Below are 24,529 nucleotides of genomic sequence, written 5' to 3'. Positions count from 1 at the left end.
AGTCGGCAGTCAACTTCGGTAATTGCTAAATAATTAAACTTTTTCACTGAATTTGTTGCTACTCATTTATTTGTGAAATGTGTCAATGTTTATAACAATAATTATTGATTTGTAAGGTAATCTTGGGAATGCTGGAAGTGCAGAATTCTGGCTTGGAACGCAGTGCTCAGTTGTGATGTGAGAACTCAAGGAGACTGCATGAGACTCAGCAAGAAGCCCCCATGGGGACTGATCTTATGTCAGGAGATTGCAGATTTTTACGCTAAAGAAGCTACTCAATCTCTCCAAAGACTGAATTATTAAAGGCCCTGTATGTTTTTCAAAGGCTGGGTTTAGCTTTTAGATGAGAGTTGGGTTGGGGGGGGTTCATACTGGATCATATCTGTCCCACCCCCACCTCTACAATTCTCTCTATACTTGCTCAAATGGCCCTTTACTTTCTAAGCATGCTTTTACTGCCTTTGAAGAGTTATTTTTGTTGATGAAAAGGATATGCTGGCTTGGTAAAGTGAACTGCGGCGGTTCGTTCGCTCGTTTAATACTCCTCCCTCCAAGGTTTGGTTCATAAATTTATTATCAGTAAAGTATACGAGCAGTCTCATGCCTTAGTGAGGCCTGGAAGCTAAGTGTTGCTGATGTGAAAAGATTGAGAGCCAGACAGAACAAGAGGGAGAGCAAAGAGGTGAAGGGTAGGAAGAGAAGGAAAGAAGACAGTGTGTTCTGGTTAGTGCGTTATCTTTGACTGACTGATGACCGGGTGTGCAGTATAAAGCTCTGGCTCTGGCTGATGACTCTCTTCATTGTGAGCTGCAGTAGAGCAGTCTGGCTTTAGTGCGTGTTCATTTACTGAATGTTGTAGCTGATTAATTTCCACTGGACACACACATTCTCGCAACACTTTGAAGTTAACAATTTTATCTGCCTGAATAAACATTTGCATATTAACTTTAACTCTTTTTTAAAAAATTTTTTATTAAATACATATAATATTTAAATAATATTTCACACACACACACACACACACACACACACACACACACACACACACACACACACACACAAAATCTTGCCTTTTCTTGGATTGTGTTATATTCTTATCCAAAGATTCAAAGAAGTGAGTAAATGATGGCAGAATTCAGTCCCAGTTCAGACCATCCCTATCCAATGACAGCATGTATTATTATATTATATTATATTATATTATATTATATTATATTATATTATATTATATTATATTATATTATATTATATTATATTATATTATAAAAAATATAAAAAATAAACCAGATGATCAAAGTTTATCACATCTTAGATTTATTGTTATTGTTATATTGTTATTTTAATTATTTTATTTTTTGTCCATTTTTTGCCTTTATTATAATATGACAGCCATGACCAGAAGTGATGCAAAATCGCTATAAAATAACAATAAATAATTTTTTTATACCTATCACATTCTGTTTTATTATTGTCTACACCTACCCCAGCCCTTAACTTACCCCTTACAATAATACAAATACAGTAATTATTGTTGTTCAGCGTGACAAAAATAATGCAGTATTGATGTTTGCACGACCAGGAAGCCCTGTGGCTGTAGCTGTATCCATCCATACACACAATTATTAATTATTATATTGATCATTAAAGGTTATTTCATAGTTCATTGATGTTAACAAAAGCAACTTCAAAATGTAAAAATTTGTGCTGGCCAACGATTATATACTGTTTAATGTGATTAATCACATGATTGTCTGTGATTAATCGCGATTAATCACATTTGTTATGCACAAAATTCAATAAAGCATTCAAAAGTAGTGTATTGTGCACTTTTTTCATTTTAAAAGTACTGCTATATGAACAAAAGTGCAATATATTTGGTTTGCAAACACTTTAAAAAAATAAGTTTTAATAATAAATAGTTCTGCCAAATAACGCCAAAACGGATACATCGGTTGACCTCTACCTTATTTGACCTCTACAAAAATCATAGTCCTGCTGGCAAAGGACACGATAGAGCCGGTCCCTCCAGCCAATATGAGGTCAGGGTTTTACAGCCCTTACTTCATTGTATCCAAGAAAGGCGGTGGGGTACGGCCAATCTTGGACCTGCGAGGTTTTTGTACCAGGCCCTTCATAAGCTACTGTTCAAAATGATGATGCAGAAATGCATTTTCAAAGGAAATTCCTCTGAGGAAAGATCTACTTTCTCAGAAACCGGGGCACCCTCTGGCACCCGCATCCAGATCTGTGGAACCTCCAAGGGTGGTCCCTAGACTGGACATGGAGGTCCTAGGTGATCTACCCCAGGCAGTGGTAGACACCATCACTTTGGCAAGAGCACCCTCTACAAGGTGTGCCTATACCTTCAAGTGGAACCTGTTAGTTGAATGGTGCTCTTCTCACCGGAAAGACCCCTGGAGATGCCCGATCAAAACTGTGCTTTCCTTCCTCCCGGAAGGGTTAGAGCGAAGGCTGTCTCCCCCCACCCTAAAAGTATATGTTGCCGCAATTGCCGCACATCACGATCCTGTAGACGGTGAGTCTTTGGGAAAGCACGACCTGATCATCAGATTCCTGAGGGGCGCTAGGAGACTAAATCCTCCTCACCCTAACCCCGTACCCTCTTGGGATCTCCCTCTGGTGCTTACGGCATTGCAAAGGTCCCCTTTTGAGACGTTGCAGTCTGCAGGGCTGAGAACTCTGTCGATAAAGACAGTGCTCTTAACTGCTCTGGCTTCCATCAAGAGTGTAGGATGTGTAGGGATCTGGATGCATTTTCGGTCAACGAATCGTGCCTGGAATTCAGGGCCGGCTAACTCTCAGTTTTTCTGAGACTGTATATGTGCCCAAGGTTCCCACCATGCCTTTCAGGGATCAGGTGGTGAACCTGCAAGTGTTGCCCTCGGAGGAGGCAGACCCAACCATAGCTTTGCTATGTCCCGTTCTCGCTTTATACATATAGTGGACCGTATGCAGAGCTGTAAGACCACAGAGGAGCTCTTCATCTGTTATGGAGGCCTGCAGAAGGGAAAGGCTGTCTCCAAGCAGAGGCTGGCCTACTGGATAGTGGATGCCATCGTCTTGGCATATCATACCCAAGGCGTGCCTTGCCCGTTAAGGTTGAGAGCACATTCGACAAAGAGTGTTGCTTCTTCCTGGGCACTGGCGCATGTTTTTTTGGATGAGTATTTATGTATATGTGGGGGGTTGACAGGAATAGGCGTGTTTGCCAGGTTTTATAGCCTTTGTGTTGAGCCAGTGTCCTCTCGTGTACTTGCCTCAAGCAGCCAGTAGAGGAACTGCTCGGTGTCTCGCTTGCTGCGCCATTCCCCTCTACGGACCAGATACGTGCGCTTATTCTGCTCTTCAGTTCAGTTCCCCACAAGGTGAACCCTGTGGAGTTCCTCCATCACCCTCGGCAGCCGGACATGTCAGAGCGCCCAGCGTCAGGCCTAACACTTGTAAGTACGACTGTTGGATGACCCCTGCGCTAAGCTATGTGTCCATATGTTATGATCCCCATTGTGATCACATTTGTGTATTCTTCCACCGTATGGTTTCCCTCTTGGTGAGCCCATGTTTTTCCCTTGGCAGACTCCGCTCTGCCATCCTTGCGGTTGTTGCCTTAGAGACATTCCATATGTTGTACAGTGTTTAATGCCAAGTCCATATGTGTAATCTCCACATGACACCTCCCTGTGGGCAGGATGTGGATTCTGCAGTGGCCAGTGTATATCCAGTGTTGTCCACACTTTCCAATAAGTCTTACTGTATGGGTCTAGTGAAACAACAGTAATAGACTTTCTCCACATAAGCCCTGTCCTATCTTCCGCAACATTTACTACGGCGGGACCAGGTGGCTTACTAGGGGCGCTGGAAGGGGCAGCAATAGTGGTGCTTTGTTGGGGTTATTATTTTGTTGGTTTCAGTTGTGTCTCTGGTGGTTGTTCGACTGAAAGGGAAACATCTCATTTACGTGTGTAACCCTGGTTCCCTGAAGGAGGGAACGGAGACATCATGTTCCCACAGTTGCTGTACCACCGCGGGGCTCTGGGTCACTGGCTCAGCTCCTCAATCTGAATATGCATTGTACCTGCTGCCTACTTATGCTCGTGTCGTGACGAGCAGCAGCTGGATGCAATTATCGCATGCCAATGTGCATTAGCTTGTTTAGTTTACACTCAAAGATGATAGTGCTCTCACGCGAGATCCCAATTCATCGGTCACCGATGTGACGTCTCTGTTCCCTACCTCAGGGAGCAAGGGATTACATATGTAACTGAGAAGTTCTAAATTTCAAAGGAAAGTTCCCACTCATTCTGGGATTCAGTGCTGTACTTATTCTGTCAGGGTATTCTGTCAGGATTGTGGCCCCCAATAGCATTCTACTTCCTAAGTCATCATTTCTTGCCTTGCCATAACTATGGAGTTATATTGTAAGAGCTCATATGCTGATGCAATAGCAGATTTGTATCCATTGCAATAATGGTGTTTGATGCCATCACATCATCCTAAAGTCAAAGTGTTCAGTAATAGTATTTCAAAAAAGAGATAGCCTGTAACACCAGTTTTCAAATGCTATTTTTTTTTTATTCCAAAGATCTCCCATATTATATTTAGCAAAATGAAATAATTATTTGTTTAATAATAAAGCAAAATTATACATAATAAAACAAATTATTAAAATTATTTTTTAAATTCTATTAATAAAACAAAATATAATTTATAATTCTTCTATAAATTATCTTAAAATTAGTGTATTTTTGCCTCCCCAATATTAGATTAAAAAAAAAAAAGAAAGAAGGATCATTCAATTCCAGTTTATCTGTATGGTGCTTTTTACATTGGAATATTATTCCAAAGCAGTTGTACGGTTAACTTAGACAGCCCTAAAAATACATTTTAAACACAAACCCAAGAACCCCCTGAGGCCTTCTGGGAGTCCAATTTGAAAACCCCTGGCCTATAGTACTGCATTTCACCTGTTACATTACTTAATGATGCTTTTAACAGAACCATACTAGTCTAAACCTGGCCCTAGTTTGCCATGGCATGTTTACTCACCTTACCTTCAGTCTGATTCTTCAAATGTGATCTCAAACCATATTTAAGTGCCAAAAATGGTAAATGGTTTGACATCTGAACAGAAAAAAGACCAGTGCCATACAGTGCTTTGGTTTGTGACTAAAAACAGCTACTATTACTTGGTTGGCTTTTACAACACATGGAATGAAGATTGAATCAATGCTGTAGGAGGAAGTGTGTCATCACTAACAATGGCTAATGAGCGAATTGTGCATTGTCAAGGCGTCGCTGACTATTGGTGTTATTGTTTGCAAGCTCTGGCATGTGTTTGGTAATTTAAACTGCTGGTTGGGGGACTGAAAGGCGTCTAATGGATTGTGTAGATGAGATCCCAGGTGGGATACTGTTGTGGTGTCGTCCTTGTGCCAGATGTTTTTCTTCTGAATTGCTCTGGCCTCAGCCCAGAATGAAAAATGAGTGAAGAAATGTAATCTGATTTAGGCACAAGGACACAAGCTGTGCTCACATAACATACTGAATATTAACTCTTTAATTCTAATATACTTTAAATGGAACACAAGGACATTTTTTTAAATGAATAAATACTGTGTTTGTAATGCATACAATTAATAATACATTATACAATTAATTTATCTATCCCTAAAATCTGGACAACTCGGTTAACTTGTAGTTGAGGCAGAGGTCTTTTGGCAGATAGAAGGATGGAGCAAGGACCCTTTTTGCTTAAATTAAATTAAAATTATGCATTTAGCAGACGCTTTTATCCAAAGCGACTTACAGTGCATTCAGGCTATCAATTTTTACCTATCATGTGTTCCCGGGGAATCAAACCCCCAACCTTGCGGTTGTTAACGCAATGCTCTACCACTTGAGCTACAGGAGCGCTAATACATTTTAATAATACATAATACACTAATACAGCTTAATACATTTTAGTTTTTTATATATATATATATATATATTCAGCAGTACATAATGATTTAGCTATATTGTTGTTTATTAAAAAAACAAGGATGAAGAGTCCTTTCTCATTACAGCATTGTTTCCATGTTTCCTCTCCCAATCATGAACAGCATGGGTTTAGGCTTCAACATTAGAAGCAAACCCTGTGTAAGGTGACATCCTGAGCACCTCCTGTCTGACCGGCCTATGGGTCTGCTCTCCCTTCTGTTCCCTGTCCTGATAATGTGAGACTGGGCCTGTGACAAACTAAAAGGTAATTACAGCAATAAGACAAAGATGATGTCACTGAAAAAGATTGGAGGTGAGGGGCCTCTCTGCTTTGTGCCAGCAGCTCAATGCTGATGTCCCCCTGATCCTTCCATTCCTTCTTTCATCTTCTCTGCTCACCCATTAAAAATTCATCCAAGACCTCCAGACATATTTATGGGCAAATGCTTTGGTAGAAGTGGTAGTACTAAAAAATTCATGGTTACACTGACTTCTAACAGTCCAGAAACCCGTAATTAATTTGATTGCTCACATTATACAATAAATTAATTTATACAATATTTATTTAGCTTTCTATTTTGTCATCTCAATAAGTGCAGATCAAATAAAGTTTCCAGAGATGTGTTTCTGTCTCACATCTATAAACTGGATCTTTATCTGTTAGAAAGATTTTCAGTTTCCAGAGTTCAGGAGCAAATTTTATATTAGAATTTGTTTCCCATACAGACACTGGTATAGTGTGCATTTCTACACTGTTTATTAAATCTCTTATTGGAATAACAATCACATCTATGCCCACAGGTTCAGATGTGATAGTGCATGACATGGAGAGGATAAAAGTTCCCCATAGCCCATGTTAAAAAATGAGGTTTAACAAAACCTTGCCACAAGGCCCTGTTAGAGGGAGCTCAGTCATCTTGCTGTGCATGTGATCTGTGCCTGTGAGGACCTCATTTAATACTATCATGGCTTCAGCTCTTCAGTGTCAAAGCATATCAACCTGGAACGCCATGATGCATGTTTGCTGCTGATGGATGCCCATTATTCATTTCAACTATTTCAAGCTACACTTTTATGCTAATTTCATAAAATGTGTTGGTTACACTTTATTTCAATGTGTCCTTGTTACAGTGAAATTATACATTTCAGTACTGAGTAATATTAATTAACTACAAGTACTTACTGTAGGGTTAGGGTTAGGATTAGGGTTTGGTTTAGGGTTTAATTTAATTATGCATAATTTATTGTTATTATAATAGGAAGCAGGTGTAACAATGACATCTTAAAATAAAGTGTTACCAATTTGTTTTCCTTAAAACACAATATGAACAATCCATATGATGCTCATACATATATAATTCAATAATCAAGGCATAGTTTTCAAAAAATGAGCATTCTGTCATAATTTACTCCCCCTCATGTTCCAAACCATTTTGGTTGACTTTCTTCTGTGAACACAAAAAGAAAAATTTGACAAGAATGTTCCCTTTTTCTTATACACGATGAAAATTAATGCAGACTTGGACAATGACATCACTTTGTATTAAAAAATGGTAGGAGCAGTGTTGTCTGGTTGGGTGAAGGGTCAAATGTACTGAGAGTTATGTAACATTAATATTAAGCCATAAATATTATTTAGCATATTTCTGAATATTTCAATTAAATAATTAGCTGTTTTGATAAATGGTGTATGTGAGGTATTGAAGATCTGATCTGTAGTCAGGGACGTCCAGAAAGTTAGTAAAAATGGGCTCTGATTTTATCAAAAATATCTTCATTTGTGTTCCAAAGATGAACAAAGTACTTACAGGTTTGGAGCGATAAAAGGGTGAGCGATTAATGACAGAATTTTAATTTTTGGGTGAAATATCCCTTTAAACACAACTTATCATTAAAGCAACTTCTGGTGCTGCATGGTTTTGTGTAGTGCTTTGTATTCAATTCACATAATTTTTTAAGCAATGCAATTCTATAAAATGTGACAAACCACTGATCCAGATCATCTCACAAATGCAAATTTGTCTGTCCATTCTGAATGTAAACAATAATACCCACACCATTTCTTGTTTGTAAAAAAATAAAAAATAAAATTAAAAAAGCTAATCAGTCAGAATGCAAGTGTGTCAGGGAAATCCGAAGCAAGACACACTCAAGCTATAGCAAGGCATTATGGCAAAGACTGAAATATATCTAAAAATTAATGGGAATTTTTACCTACTTTTGAGTGATTCATTACTCTTTTGTACACATTGTCTTTTGTAGTATGTAGTAGTATGCTTTAAAGGATTTGTTAATTTTCTTGTCAGCTGAATAAAACTTTAAATGATCTAAACATCATACAATAATTAAACAATTTCAATAGCATTTGTAGATGAACTAAAGTTAAATATGATACAAACTAAATGATAATTTTATGAGAGGAATTAAAATTAAATCGTTATTTGTTTAAAATCCACTCTACCTTTGGTATCATATCTCATACACGTTTCACAACTGCTTTTTAGTGTTCTTTTGCTATACTAAACTGGTATACTTTAAGTCTACCACACTGGAACAACTCATTTTGTGACCTTAGTTATGTAGAAGTAGTGCTGAAGTTCAACCAAAGATATACCGTAGTATGTTTGATTGTGCAGAAGTGAAACTATTCCAAGTATACTTTAGGTACTTTACTGTAAATATCTTGCATTTAAAGACTGATATTATTCAAAAACCATACAATCCTCATCAATAGTGACATTAAAACACATTTTAGGCCTAATATTAGGAAATGTGCATTGTGCACAAGCACTACTTCAAATAAAGTTTAATCCGAATTTTATTATCTGTGCTTTTCGAGGAATAGTCAGTAAATATGTGAACAGATTTAAACTATACTTAGTATGAAATACATTTATTTTAAATATATTACTTTTTTACTAGGGACAAAGATATGATTATGTATGTTTACTTTCATTTTATGGGCATAAGCAGTGTGTACATGATACAAACTTTTGTGTTCCAGTTTTGGAACAGCATGATGTATTAACCTATTAAAATAATTAATTTAATACGTTTAAAAACCCTGAGTGATGACCCTTAGCCATGACCCCTAATGTTTTTCATCAAGCTGCTTATTTTATGTTGTTTGTTTAAAATTAATCTGCAATTGAAATGTATTTTATTGCTAGAGAGGGTGTGCTGATTGTAAATTTCCTTGTGTATAATAAAAAATGACGTTGAGTGTAGATGGCATTCAGCTCTCTACCTCTGTAAATATAGCAACTTGGCACTGACACACTCATACCCAATCTGTCCCCAGCATGCCTTGGTAAAGAAGGGCATTGCCCACTGAGAGTTGGTTCCAGTCCAGCACTGTGCCAGATGTGTGCTGGAGGGGAGGGCAGCACAGGGTTAATGTCCATGCAATAGAGACTGCTTCGCACTGTCGAGGTCCGTCCACCCTCTCGCCCTAGCACATGCCCTGTCAGAGGCTCAGCTGGGGTCAGCAGTGACATTAGTCTGACTTCTGTTTTTTCATTAGCTCTGTTAAACATGGGGGCTTCTCTGTAGGGATTCCTTACTAATTGGTCATTTTCTGTTCCATTTCAGGTCATATTCTATTGTATGTCCCAGTTTTTATGAATCCAGTGCAGTTTGATTTTAGTTGAATTTGAACTGCTTCACTATTATTATTACATTATTGAAATATTGAAAAAAAAAGTATATTAAAAAATGATTATTAACTATTTTCATTCCTTATTTTTTTTTTATTTTTGTTTTTTTTTTTTTTTATTTTTTTTTTTTTTGTCGTTTTTTCAAATATTTTTTTATCAATTTTATATTTTGTTGTATGTGTATATGAACATGTAATAGGTAAAAAGGAAGAGAATATTTTCTTTTTTTTTAAGTATATTAAAGCATTATTTTTTTATCAACACTTGGATATAGGTACATTTTATAAAAAAGCTACATTTTGAGCAAAAAGCTGAGAAAATCACATTTTTATAAAATACTGCATCTAGATCATATTCAGTACGATGATCAAAGCAAAGATGCTGCAGATCGCTCCCATCAGCACGCCAAAAGCTTGCACAGAATTTATATATATATATATATATTTATTCATTTGCTTAAGATATGACTACATTATTATGTAATTATTTGTCCCATTTTTATCTAAATAAGTTAGAATTTTTAAAAAACTTTTTAAAATGCCAAACTGTATATGACATATGATATTTTTATTATGTATATATTTAATATAATATAAATGATACATTAATAAATAGGGTCTAATATTAATTATAATCTGTTAATTCATCTGTCTAATAATGTATAAAAATATAATAATTATGTCTGTCACTTTAAAGGTGTTGTTCACCCAGAAATGAAAATTCTGTCATAGTTTACCCAGGTTGCTCTTAAACCTGCATAAAGTTCTTTCTTCTGTTGAACACAAAACAAGATACTTTAAAGAATGTGTGTAACTAAACAGCTGCTGGTCCTTAGTAACTTCCATAGTAGAGGGGACCAGAAACTGTTTGGTTACCTATTCTTCAAAGTATCTTCTTTTATGTTCAACAGAAGAAAGAAATCATTACATGTTTGGAACAACTTGTGGGTGTGTAAACAATGATTTTTTTTTTTTTTTTTTGGGGGTGAACTATTCCTTTAAGTGTAAACGATGACAAATTTACATTTTTAGGTGAACTATATAACTGCGCATTCATCATTAGTTTACTGGACAGATCCATTGATAACTTTCCCATTCAGCCCTACATCTGGAGAGCCCTGTGTTCACAGGGCAGATTTGAGCTCTAGATCTTTTTAAACCGCGCAGGTTTACTGCATGCTGTGGTTGTGTGAAAGGGCTTTAACGGCGCGCATTCTGTGGTGAGTTTCATAAACTTAGCCACCATGTTAAGACTGTGTCTTGAGAACTAGTTTGACCAACTAGCAGTTGCCAAGGGGAAATCAGTCCTACTTTTCCAATGCAAAATAAAACCAATCTACCTTTTCATAGCTGAATTAAAAAAATTATTACCAGTCTTGAAGAAAAAAATTAGATGACTTAGACCCTGGAGACGCCAAAATGCAACCACGCAAAAATGAGCTTCTCTAATACTTCTTATGAAATTGATTTAATTATAATTGCTATTAGTATTATAAGCAGTGCAAAATAATTATTTGTTGATTCAACTATGTGTTGGCCTTTGCAAAATACGGGACAAATTGTGTCCCGTATTGATTTGATACGGGATGCATCAATTTACTTTTAAATACTATGAGCCTATCGGACATTCATATTAATTGTGAATATGAGATTGATCTTAAGATTGAATGCTATATCAGATGCAGGTAATCACAATCACTCAGACAATCTCTCTTTCATACTCTAACTACACATAATGCATCGCTTTTAATACAGTAATACAATAAGCTTTTAATGAAGCAACTCAACTTTCCTTCGTTACTAGTTCTAAAGTGACATTTTCGAATTAGTAATGAAGGCTTGTGGTCAGATGTTAAACTGTCAACTTTAGATTTAAATCTGTGGCGGAAGGAAGTAGTTCATACAGAAAACAGTATTTACACACTCGTAACATCTAACCATTGTATAAATGCAATATCACACTTGTAGACGTGAGATATGGCTGTATATTGGCACACTGTGATTAACTACGGCACTCAGCCTGAGGCCTCCTACCTACGGCCAAATCACAGCTGTGCAGATATACAGCCACATCCCACGTCTACTCATGTGATATTGCTCATTTATATATTTTTAATAATTGCTGAGTTCAGGCTAGCAAATGAAAATAATTTTGGACATTACCTTATAGAGGGGTACAATAATGGCATGCAATGATTTTGTTCATCATGTTAGTCTTCACAAATTAAAATACACTTTTATGTATTTTAAAAGTCTAAATACAGTTGCCAGAATTGAAAAGCTATATGTAGGCTACAAACAAACTACACCATGGTTACATGACTTAAGTGGCACCATCAATTTGCCCCTGAACTAAAGGCAAAATTAACAGAACTAAGAACTAAGTAAAATAACGGAAACCATCTTTGGTAAAATTTTGAATTGAAGTGTATATTGTTTTTATTTTTTATTTTTTAAGTTTGGCTCATGTCTCATTCGTTTACATGGAGAGGGTGGGGTTTATGTTCTTTACTGCAGTCTGCCTCTAGGTCGCGATAGAAATGATTTGGCTTCACTTTTTAGGATGTGTGAGGCACACTTGGTGTTCAGTGTGATGGCGGTTAATGTCCCCAACCTCAACCTTTGTAGTCCCATTTAGACTACTGTTAGAAGTGTTGGGGAAAGTTACTTTTAAAAGTAATGCATTACGATATTGTGTTACTCCCTAAAAAAGTAACTAATTATGTTAGTTACTTTTTATGGAAAGTAATGTGTTACATTATTTATGAGTTACTTTTTAAATGTGGGCAGAGCTTGCTTGTTTGTTTTTAATATAACATTTTTTTTCTTTTACAAACGTAAAAGCCCTTTCACACTAAAAGTGAAATTAATATATGAATTATATATTATCTCAGGAAGTGCAAATTCATGTCTGTACAGTAGAGGGCGCAGCTTCAACAAATTGCATGAAGAATATGAAGCAGGAGAAAAAAGTTCAAACATTATTCAGCGATAACAAAAATTAAACAAATGTGTAATTTTTTGGTTATGGTTTAAATTAGATCATAGAAGGTCATTAGCAAAGACACAGGCTAATAAAATGGGAATAAATACATAAATTATATTTGTCTTATTTAACATATTTAATTTATTGCAGGTTTGTATAATATTCTGAGTTTGCATTTGACTTTTTATTCATTTTGAGGAATACTGAATCTGTTTTTGTGCAGGTTAGATGAGTAAATACATGTTTATATTTAGTCTAGAACTACAGTAAGCATCATGTTCACACAGCGCACAATGCCTCTGTACTTACTCTTCATTTTTCTAAACACGGCAACAGGAGTACTGTCAGTCAAGATATGGGAAACAAAGTAACGGGCATTTCTTATTTGAAAAAAAGTAACTCAGATATTTCCTTATAAATTAAAAAATAACCTAATTTGTTACTTTACTAGTTACTACACATTACTAAAAAAGTTATGTGATTACATTACCCCCAACACTGTTTGTTAGCATCTGCAAGACAAGTAAAAGCTTTAAAAAAAATCACAACTGATGTTACACATCATCAGATTATCTTGAGTTTATGTCAAACACAGACCTTATTTCAAGAATTTAAACCTACGCAAGATACGTAATCAGAATACTTTTTTCAAGTAACTAGTAAAGTAACGCATTACTTTTTAATTTATGTTTAATTTAATGTTCCCATATTGGGAGAAATCGGAATTACAGAGGCTTGGTGTGCACTGTGTGAACATGATGTAGTTCTAGACTAAATGTGAATGTGCATTAATTCATCCCACTCGCAAAAACTCTGATTTAGTATTCATCAAAATGAATTAAAACAGTGAAATGCAAACTCAGAATATGATGCAAACCTGCAATAATTAAATATGTTAAATAACACAAATGTATATAATCCCATTTTATTAACCAGTGTCTTTGCTGCTGACCTTCGATGATTCAGTTCAATCAATAAATGACTTTAGATAACAATTACAAGAAACTAACAATTGTTCTTCATTGTTTTTTTTTTTGTTTTTTTTTATTGCTGAAGAGTGTTGAATCTGCTTCTGCTGTGTTCTACTGTACAGATGTGAATTTACTTTTCCTTCAGCCTGAGGTTTATTCATTACACTTTTTGGTGTGAAAGGGCTTTTACATTTGATATAAATAGAAATTCTTATATTAAAAACAACCAAGCCCTGCTCATATTTAAAAAGTAATGCGAAAGTAATCCAAAAGTAACTAAATAATGTAATTAGTTACTTTTTTTAGGGAGTAACGCAATATTGTAATGCATTACTTTTAAAAGTAACTTTCCCCAACACTGCCAATAACAAATATTTGTACTGTAATTAGGACAAAGTTGCAAAGTTGCTTATTTTCATTTTTTTTTTATTAACAGAACAGTGGTACTAAATCAACCACAATTAATTCTGTGATTCCAAAAGTTTAAAGAACTGTGTTTTTTTTTTGTTTGTTTGTTATTTTTTAGTTATAACAGTAGTTATTGATGGATCTTGTGAATATCTAGCCAGTTCTTTGACAGTGTTTTATTTTTTTTTAGACTGTACACTTTAGCTGTGAATTGATGAAAATAAATGAAAATCCCCAAAATAAATCTTATTAGTAAAATCTAAATAGTTTAAGTATAAACATGAAGTAAAACCACATGAGGTAAATTTTTTTAAACCTCTTAATCAGTCCTTAATCCTAATCACTGTAATTAGCAAGTTAATTTTCCCAGCCCTACTTCACACATTTTCCCTGAGTTCATGTCTGTTGTCATTGGTGGTTGAATCCATGACTTCTGTTCCATCTGTGCACTGCGACATCATTGCAGCTCGGAGAGTGAGCGGCTGTCTGATGAAAGGTACCACCCGCTGAGCTGGAAGGTGTTAGAATGATGATTGCCTCCTGACCTGCTTGTACCCTCCATTCCATCCACACTGAAAGGCTGTTTCCCACTCACCTGTCTCTAAATGGGTAAAGGTGCCTAACCACGCCACGTTCCCTTTGGTTTCACATCTTTGCTGTCATTTGATCCCTAACTCACCTAAGTGCAGCGGCCCCACTATTCTTCCAGCTCAGAGGACTTGTCATAGCTCAGCACCCAAACCGCCCCCTCTAGTGCAGCCACCATCTGTCCTTTCCAGTGGCTTGTCTGATCAAGACCTTTGACAAGACGAAAAGACTAACATTTCACAGACCTTTCTGAAGATGCCTTTTTGCTGTTGATGCTGCAGATGACCTTAATGTGAAAAAGGTAACCCACCCACAATTCAAACTTTCAGTTACATTGCACCTTCACATCCTACCATACACACAATTTAATATGAAAAAGAAATGCTATCACTAGAAGATATCATGCAGGTCATGCTGACAGATTTGTTGCTAAAGGTTACATATTACCAATTCTTACTAGCTTTGTCATTGGATTGTTGAAATACTTTAATGTCATGCTTATAGTCAAAGTAAAGTATAACGTGGTTGAAAATCAGCAGTATAGATGCTTTTTGTTTAGATTTATTTTAAAAAAAAATGCAATTGATATGAAGACTTTGTACTTTTATTGTGATGGTCATGGTTTTTATTACTGAATTGAAATAGAGTTTGATATATTTTGGCAAAGTAATATATTTATGATTTTATGTGTGCTACTGCTTTGACCTTATTTCAGTTAAGGATGGATGGGTACTTGGGTAGATTTGACAGTGATTATTGTGCTTGCCTTTTCTAAGATGCATATTAAGTAAATATTACAGGAAAAACAGTAGAGAAGTAATGTCTCAAGGGGATGTACATGCACCACTTTACACGTGTGGCCACTGATAAGATGAAGCACTAGAATTCAATTTACACCACTTTAAGATCAGTGAAAACAATCTGCATGGGTATGTGTGAAAGAAGGGAAAAAAAGAAAACAAGTGGTAAACCTCAGGAGCACCACATCTCAAACCAAGACAGTCTGTCGTGTGATTACTCTAAACTAAAGAAGTGAAGATTAGTGTTTAAATAAGAGATAGCTCTCTGCAGAGATAGCTCTTTGACTTTCTTGCTTTAGAGTTCATAGCACTTTGAGAATGCTGTCAGTATCAAAATAAGGAACAAAACTAATTACTCTTTTCTCTTTCAAGTAATAAAAATGTAGAGACTTTATTTTAAGACTAATATTTTGAAGTAAAACTAAAACTTTTTATATTTCAGTATGTCTGATATGACAACTCGTAGCCCAGTCAAGTATAGTATATTGTTTATGTTTCTATGTAATCTAATATACATATAGTAATTTTCTTGCTTTGAATACCATTTGTGAGATTTTCTGTCTTGTAATTTTTTTTGTATACCATTTTTTGTGTTTTGTGTATTTTAATACATTTATAATATTATTAGACTTAGAAAAATCTACTTTGGTAATTCATTTTACATGCCATTTAATTGACATTTTTTTGGGGGGGAATTGTTTTGTATGTGCATTTCTTAGAGTTTAGGAAAATTGTGCACAGTTTGATTAATAGGCCAACACAGCATATTTACTGACATATCTTGTCTCTTCTTGATTTTGGTACTTATTTGTAGACAGTAAATTTAAACCCCATCCATCTGGAAAACTACAGAACAGGGCACACAGCATTGAGGGTTGGTTTAGGAGAGTTTTTCTTGTTGGGAGATCAATCCCATGGAGTCCTGTCAGAAAGATTCCCAGATAATACTAATCATCATGCGATTGTTGAACATGCATAAAGGTTCCATCCAAAAATGCTTGTTAGGCAGTTTTATAGACTAGTGTCCTTTTTAATGTTTTTGAACAAACATGTTTTCCTATATGGCAATATTTGATTAAAAACAATATGTAAATGACAATAGTGTAACATTAAGCAAGGTCTCACTGGACATCAGAACACCTACAGTGCCTGTACAACTCGTTATGGCCAATTCAATTAATTTAACTGACAATTTATCACATCATGAAATTAAAAAATAGACATGATCTCAGAAATAACACTTTGAAACACCACTGGCAGGAAACATGAACCCAGATGCTTGCTCTAATTAATGCATTTCACCAGCATTGAGCTGTTTGCTGACAGTCATCGGTTTTTATGTTGCGTCATCAAAAAAAAAAAAAAAAAATTCAAACAGCGGCATTGTTGCATTTGATGTGAACAGATTAAACCATCAAAGATTTTAATTGTATTTAAAAATGTTTCTGGATCCTCTAAATTCCCTTTGCTTCCACATGCCTCCCAAATGCAACGTGAGAAAGGGATCTTACCAGTTAAGCCAGCACATAGGATTGTACAGCCCTGGGAATAAGACTGGGGCAGGTCCATTGGGCAGTTTTTTCTTGGTTTTAAACTAGCTTCCCAAGGTGAAGGCAAAGGTGAAACACACAATTAACACAGAAACAAAGGTGAAATTTATAGCAGTTCTCGCAGGGTCTAGCGATGAAGGTCTTCACATCCAAAGAATACTGTCACTCAAGGTGAGGTATGCTTTAAGCCAACATTTTTTTTTTTTTTGAATAAATATTCTGAGACTTTGGACACAATTATCCCATGTCTTTCCACAACATCAGAGTGAAAAAGGATTTATTTTTCAAGAGTGAGCGTTGAAAGTTTTTCTGTGGTGGAAGAAGCAGCAGCAGAACTTGTGGTCTCTGGCAGAGTAATCTCTTTCTTCATAGTCAGTCATGGCCCCTGATTCAACCTCTATGCTTTTATCTTCCTTTGTCAGGGTGGCTGCACTGCTTTTTCCAATTCCCTCCTCCTCTCCTCTTTCTAGCCTTTTCCCTTGGACTGTGACTTTGAGAAAGATGATTGCCTTTTGGTAAAGCCATTCCTCCCGTTCACCTCTATTTCGCTTCCCCCATTTGTGTGTGTACTTTTTACTGCTGTCTTGCTTTCTGCTTTTCTTTCCCACTTTTTCTCACTGTCCTTACTCTCCTGCACCCCAGGCATTGTGCTTAGCAAAAACATCAAAGAAGCCCATAACACACCAATGGGTTCAATCTTTAAACAGCCAGAGAACATTCAGACCTCTCCCGTCCCTCGGTCACAGGGTCACAGCATTTCAGAAGCGGCGATGGGAAGCAGAGGACCAGTGGGACACGTGGACGCACCCGCTGAAAAGATCTGGGGTTGTTATAATGCCTTTTCTCTCAACGGGCCCTACGAAAGAGGGCCCTGATGCTGTGATCAGGGGCTGGGTGATATTCTGTTTGAAATGAGAAAAGGATTAATTTTCAACAGCCTTCCTCACACAGGGGGCAGTCCCAAGTGCCACGGCATGCCAAGGGTCATCATTAGAATATGACTGCCTTCAAAAAAATCCCTGATAAGTGGGATGTCTCGTGGCAATGTTATACCTCTTTTCAAGACCCCTCTCTCTTTGTTAAGTGCATAAACATTAATGAAGAAAATTTCACCGCCCCTTGCTTCTGCTCCTGCAATGCTCCTGAGCTCTATCCCTCCCTCATTCTCTGTTCATTTTTTCTTTTTTCATCTTTATTTCTATCATTATTTTACTCTTTCTCCTCTCTAGCTAATTCTGGCAATGGGTCTTGTGTAGTAAACAAACAAAGTAGTCGCAGCGAGGGAGGAGAGAGCAAAGCCAAGAAAAGACAGAGACAGAGAATGGGACAAAGAGAGAGAGACTCATTTCTTATTTGGCATTCAGAAAGATGACGTGATCAAAGAAGGCTCAATATCTCCTAGCTGTTCAAAGGGACTTGTATAAAACAAATATGATGTGATCAGGAATAGAAGCACTCTCATTAAGAGCTGAAGCGGATGATGACAGGTGCATGGAAGAATCTCGTTGCACGCTAATTTTCTTCCCCCACTGAAAATGTGTTGTTTGCTTTGCTTTCGTTTTCCTCTCTCGGCCTCGCCTTCCCGCGTGTTGTTGCTCCTGATATTGATTAGGGAGTGAACGGTGGAGGAGTAGAGAGGGATTTCACAGATGCCGCGCCCCTGCGTGGTTTTGTCAGCGACAGCCCCTCTCAACGTGACAACTAGAGCCCTGAGCAGGGCGTGAGACATGATTGCTGTTTGCACACAGAAGTCACACCGAGCTAAACATCTCGCTTTCGGGCCTTCAGGGTTTTGAAAACCTTTTTTACGTTTTCCGGTTACGATAAGAACGGCAATTCCACCAACTAGGAGCTGCCTGGCTGATCAGGTGGATTTCTTCAAACAGATGCTCTGCTGTGGCTTTTCCTCGACAAAGGAACTGGGCCACTCAGAATTGCAGAACTGTGGAGAAAAACCTTGCTAGAGCGACTAAATTCAAAGTGAAGTTTAGTGCATCAAAATTTTGGTTTTAAAATCCATCAAATGTAAGTCTAGAATGAAGAGTTTTTGGCCTGTCCCATCTTTGTCTTCACCTTCAAATGTCAAATCTATCCAACAATTAAAATCATACTATGTCATAATGTCTATAGAATTGGTCCTTTTCTGCCTTTTTTTTTTTTGCAAAAATTGCCTTGAATTAAACCATTTTTACACAGATTGCAATACTGGAATCATCAACCTTCAACCCGTGTTACCCAAGATATTGTGGAAGGTGTACAGTAAGCTGTTTTAAGCTTTTTTTTTTTTTCAAATTATTTTAAAAACTGTTATACTCAGGGTTGCAAAATTTTCAAACCCATAGAAAATTGGGTTCCCATTTTATATTTAGGTAGCCTTAACTACTATGTACTTACATTTAAATTAATAATTCATACAATATACTTATTGTGTACATATGTTTTTACATTATACTTTTTTTATAATTTAACTATTTTTATAATTTTTTTTTTAAATATCTGCATATAATTAAATCTATAATTACATTTATAATTACACTGTTGATCCATCCCTTACACCTTAACCCACCCTTAACCTGTCCCTAACCTTACCTGTTTCCCACCTCACAACATTGTATATTATACTTTTTTTTCTTTTTTCTTAAGTACATAGTAGTGAAGGACACTGAATATAAAGTGGGACAGAAAACGTTGTTTTAGTTTGACCTACTAAGGTTAATGATTTCTTCTTGTTAAACACCTACCCACTAACCATTTGTTTAAAAGAACAGTGCTTTTTAAAAAGTTTCAGCTTATATTTTGGAGAGCCCTATAGAAAGTGCCATTGATCATCCAGCTTATTTAGCCATGACTGTATTATAGATCTATAATGAAATGGCAGGTCCTAGAGTGTTTTTTTTTTTTTTTCAGTGTTTTTCCCCTCTCTCTCTTCTGGAGCAGGTAATGAAATATTCAGTATTTTTCCTCCAGCCAGGATGGTGGCACGGGCTTTGTTACCGTTGGTCTGACACAGACATCCCAGGACAGCATATCTATATGATCAAAATGCCTGTACAACAAACCGATGATAAGTAACTAGTGACCTCACCACTGCCATCATACCAACCACACACAGACATGTGTAACAAACATGGACACACTCACAGTGGTCTTGCAGCTGGCGAAAGTTAACTTTTTGGTTAGCACATCAAAATTGCTTTGTATCTGTCAGATTATTTTTTCCTTGCAGGCCTGTCAATTTTTGTGTTTATATTCCACCGCCTTGCTGATATCTATTGTATCTGCTTAGTCCAACAGAAACAGGATGTGTGATATTGTGACTCTAAGCTTTTGCAATACATAAGCACCAAAGAGGCTTTCGAATAATACGCTGAGCTGAGTAGAAGAAACTGGTCTGTTTTATTTACAGCCCAGTTTTATTGGAAACATTGCATTATCCAGAAACCTGATGCATGAGAGACTATACATGCTGCTACAAAACATGCAAAAAACTGAACATGGACACTTTGAGGAAAAATCTCAGATGGACAACATACAATTAATTAAATCCTGTTTAAATCCACCATCAGTACATCACAGACACATGGCAACATTTCATATTTGATTTATTGGGAGGTAATGACAGGGATCAACTGACATTTCGTTTGTTGGCAGAAAGTCTGTAGAGCAGATAATAAGATTCTCCTCCTGTGTTTGTGCGAATGAGGGCGTCTGTTTGATTCTTCTGTCTCTGTTTGAGACTTGGCTGCGAATCATTCCGAGGATTGGTTTTGGTTTTTAACAATGTATGATCAGACGATGAATGCAATCAAGAAACATCTCAGCGGTTCAACTGTTGTAGTTTGACCTGAATTCAGTGAGATCAGTAATTACACCAACCGTGGATAGATTTGTTTTTATACCTGATGCAATAGACTATGTTTGATAGAAACTGGTAGCTAGAGGATTATGAGTCATATTTCGGCTAATCAGAAAATATTTGATCCCTCTGTAAGATATGAAGTCCGCAATGGAGGCTCATTTACAAACTTGCCATATTTTTAGAAAATTTAATGTTCAAATGAAAGTTTATCCTTTATTATACATTGGTTTGACTCCTGTTATGTATAGACCTGCAAAATATTTCCACACCATCACACTACCCTCACCTCCAAACTGTACTCAATCATAGTGTGACTTGTATTTTGAGGAGTGTGTATTTTAACTGATTATTCTGGCCAGATGTCAGTTCTGTCTTTGCTAAAATCACACCTGGTTCACATAGCTTGTTTAGTTTTTACATTCAATTGCATTCATACTTTTTTAATGCATGGTCAGATAATACTGGTGTTGCATTTAGCTTTTTTCTGTATAACAAAGGGACAATACTTACATTCAGACATATTGTTTAAGCAGCACTTAATACTACCATTAATGATTTAAGTAAATAAAATAAGACAAACTGCACTGACTGCAGTTCTCTTTGGTTCATCCCAGGTAACAATGACATTTAATATTTATTATTTATTTGTTCTAAACTAAGTAATTCAAGGAGTCTATTTTCTACACCAGGCCTAAAACACATGGCCCTCACAATATTATTTTTGCATTACATGTTTGCAAAGTGCCAATTTATTGCAATAATCAAAAAGCATAATCTTAAACCTGCTATAATATGTTGAGTCAAGTTAGATTCTTAAAAATAAAAAAATATAAAGTTAATACCTCATAAACCTGATGGCATGCTATAATTGTACCTCACCTTATTTATTGTTAGTTATTGTGCCTTTGTTTCAGTAAAAACACTGATGAACAATATCAGAAATCAAGACATTGCAGCAAATTTAAAAATACAGTTCATGTTTTTTTTTTGTATGTTTTTATTTCTTTTTGTTAATGCTAAACAATTAAACCTGTAAAATAATGTGATTAAGTTCAGTTAATTATATCAGAAATATGTCATGGGGACACAAATTACACATTTTCTAAAAAAAATGACCTTAAATGTAACCTATTTATTTATTATTTTATTCTGATGTGTATTCACATGTTGGACAATATATCTACAATCCAAGAATGCCTGTTTCATAAAAGTTTTTTTCAATTTGAACTCTTCTATCAATTAGACACAGCTTTTGCACAGTGCTTTATCTTTATTACCGCTGGTAACCCTGACTGAGTCCAGCACAGAGACAACGGCACTGATTTATAACCGCCAACATCGTTTCTTCCACCAGGGGGCAGTATGTGACCTAAAAACACACAGCCCTGCCAGACCTTTGTCTTTCAACCATGCAGAAAAGCAAAAACTGAACCGACAGGGCCAATCTCCGCAAGTCCAGCACAGTTTTTTAAGGGATCATTTGTGCCATATATTGAGTGCATATAGTCTGGCTGGGATTGATTTTGAACACACTCTCCTCTTTCTTCCTGTGTGTGTGTGTGTTTGCTCTGTACTCAACTAATGATGTAAGCCTCTGCAAGTTACTGCAGGTATTGTGCACAGGCTTCTATTCAACATTTGTTCAAGGCCTTGACAAAGGATGCTGTGCTGCACAGTTTTTCATGGCTAACTTTTATACTTTATAAATAGTGTACGGCCCACACATTAATAATTGAGCGTTCCAAAGTTCCAGCGTCCTCCGACTCTTAACAGGATAAAGCGAACTTGGAGCTCACATTTATCGCTCTTCTAGAAGATGACGGACAGTGTTTAGGTGATGCATTCTCTAAAACGGGTTTTTGATGCCATTTGATGATGCTCCTGCGAAGAACCCCTTTGCTGAAAAGTATAAATTTTAATAAAATGTTTAGTAAGTGTGATATTATGAGTACAATATGTTGTCTAAAAACTGTTATCTGGAAATTATTGTTAATTCAAAATAATTGTAATTTTTAAAATGATTTATAGTTTTTTTTCCCCATAGCACCCTCTTACAGCCTCCTTGGGGACCCCAGATTGAAAACCAATTCTCTTAAACAAATCTAACTTGTGGTCCAGAAAAGTTCTAATAATTTAGAAGACTTTAGCAGCCCTTTAGTTTGCCTCTGTTTAGACCTTTTCCCCTTGCAAATACAACCCTTATCCTATGAGCGGACACGTCCAGCCCTTTAATATGAACAGTGTCATTTGTGGGTGGCTGTAGATTATGCTTGTAAATTAAATGTGTGTTCGTCAGAGGCTAACAACTTGCTCTGAAACAGTAACAGCTGCCAGGGCCTGTTCCACTGAGAGAGAGAGGGCTGTGTTCATTAGGCAGCGATGTCTTTTGGGCTCGTCCACCTGCCTTGATCACGTTAACATTAATAATACATGACTGAGCACGGTAATACAACCATTACATTCGCTCCTCTTCTTTTCTGTCTCATGCTTCTGGTGCTGCCGGTTCCACATGTGGGGATAGAATCTAATTTCTTGCCTTTATCGAAGGTTTCCTCTTGTGTTATCGCCACCAAACAGTACACAGCACTCAGAGGCACAAAAAATGAGTTTACCCTTTCTTTTTGGGGTTCACCCTGGCCCTAAAACAATACACTGGTCACTGAATCCGAAAGATGTGTGTCGTTAATTCGGCGGGGGTGAAACCAAAGCTTATTCATTTCTGTGTAAATCTGAATCTGCCACAACTGAGGGGCGTCCTCGGAACAAGGTGTTTTATCCCCGAGCAGGAGTCAGAAGGAATGGCTACAGATGATGGGATTTTATCAGACACAGATATGCCTTTTCATACGGTTCAAAAATTTCTCCAAGTGACCATAATTTTAATGTTGGCAGAAATGGCTTCTGGAGATTGCTTTAAATGATTGGATTTGCCTGTTAAGATTGGAATGGGAGGATTTGCATAGATTTAAAACACCTGTGATGAAATCGAAATGTGCCATGGCCTCTCTCAAACAGCGGGGTTATATGGGCAGGATGGGGGGAAGAGAAGGGGAAACAATCCAGGGATCATGTCCTTGTTAAAATTCACACAGTCATTTCCTTTTATGCTGGAGATCCTATCAGTCAATAAGAAGAGTGAACCGGTTGAATCACAAGTATGAATACTGGCTAGATCAGTAAATATGACTTATTATTTTTTAATGTAACGGTCTTAAGCCCGAGATCAGATTTCCATTTGGAGGATTCTAGAGTCAGCCAAATGGCCAAGTAATTAGTGTTACCATGCACGCCCAGGACAGATTAAAATGTTAACAGTGTTGGAGCCGTGTGATGGAGAATACAGAGTGAGGGTTTTATTACAGCTCTGTGGACAGGGGGTGACATCTTTTTCCTAATTGGGGACATCAGGGGTTCCCGCTGCAGCTTCTTATCTGCAGTTCAGATCACTTCTTCTTTTCCTTTTTTTTTTTTAATTTATTCATCTCAGCCACCTCTCTCTCTCTCTCTTTCTCGCATTGCTCTCATTAGTAGTCTGCTGTGATGGTGTCCCCTCGTTTGCATTTGAAGTGGTGGTACTGTGCAGGAGCATCCCTGCTGCATGAGAGCGAAAAGATGGAGAGAGTGCGGAGTATGTATGCGAGAGGGAGAGGCAGAGATTTGCTGTGTGTCGAGTTGAGCCACAGCTCGACATCTGGGGCCGGCTCACTTATTCCCA

This window comes from Cyprinus carpio, chromosome B6 (genome assembly GCF_018340385.1).
Source record: "Cyprinus carpio isolate SPL01 chromosome B6, ASM1834038v1, whole genome shotgun sequence".
Classification (NCBI taxonomy): domain Eukaryota; kingdom Metazoa; phylum Chordata; class Actinopteri; order Cypriniformes; family Cyprinidae; genus Cyprinus; species Cyprinus carpio.
This window is presented reverse-complemented; position numbering follows the sequence as displayed.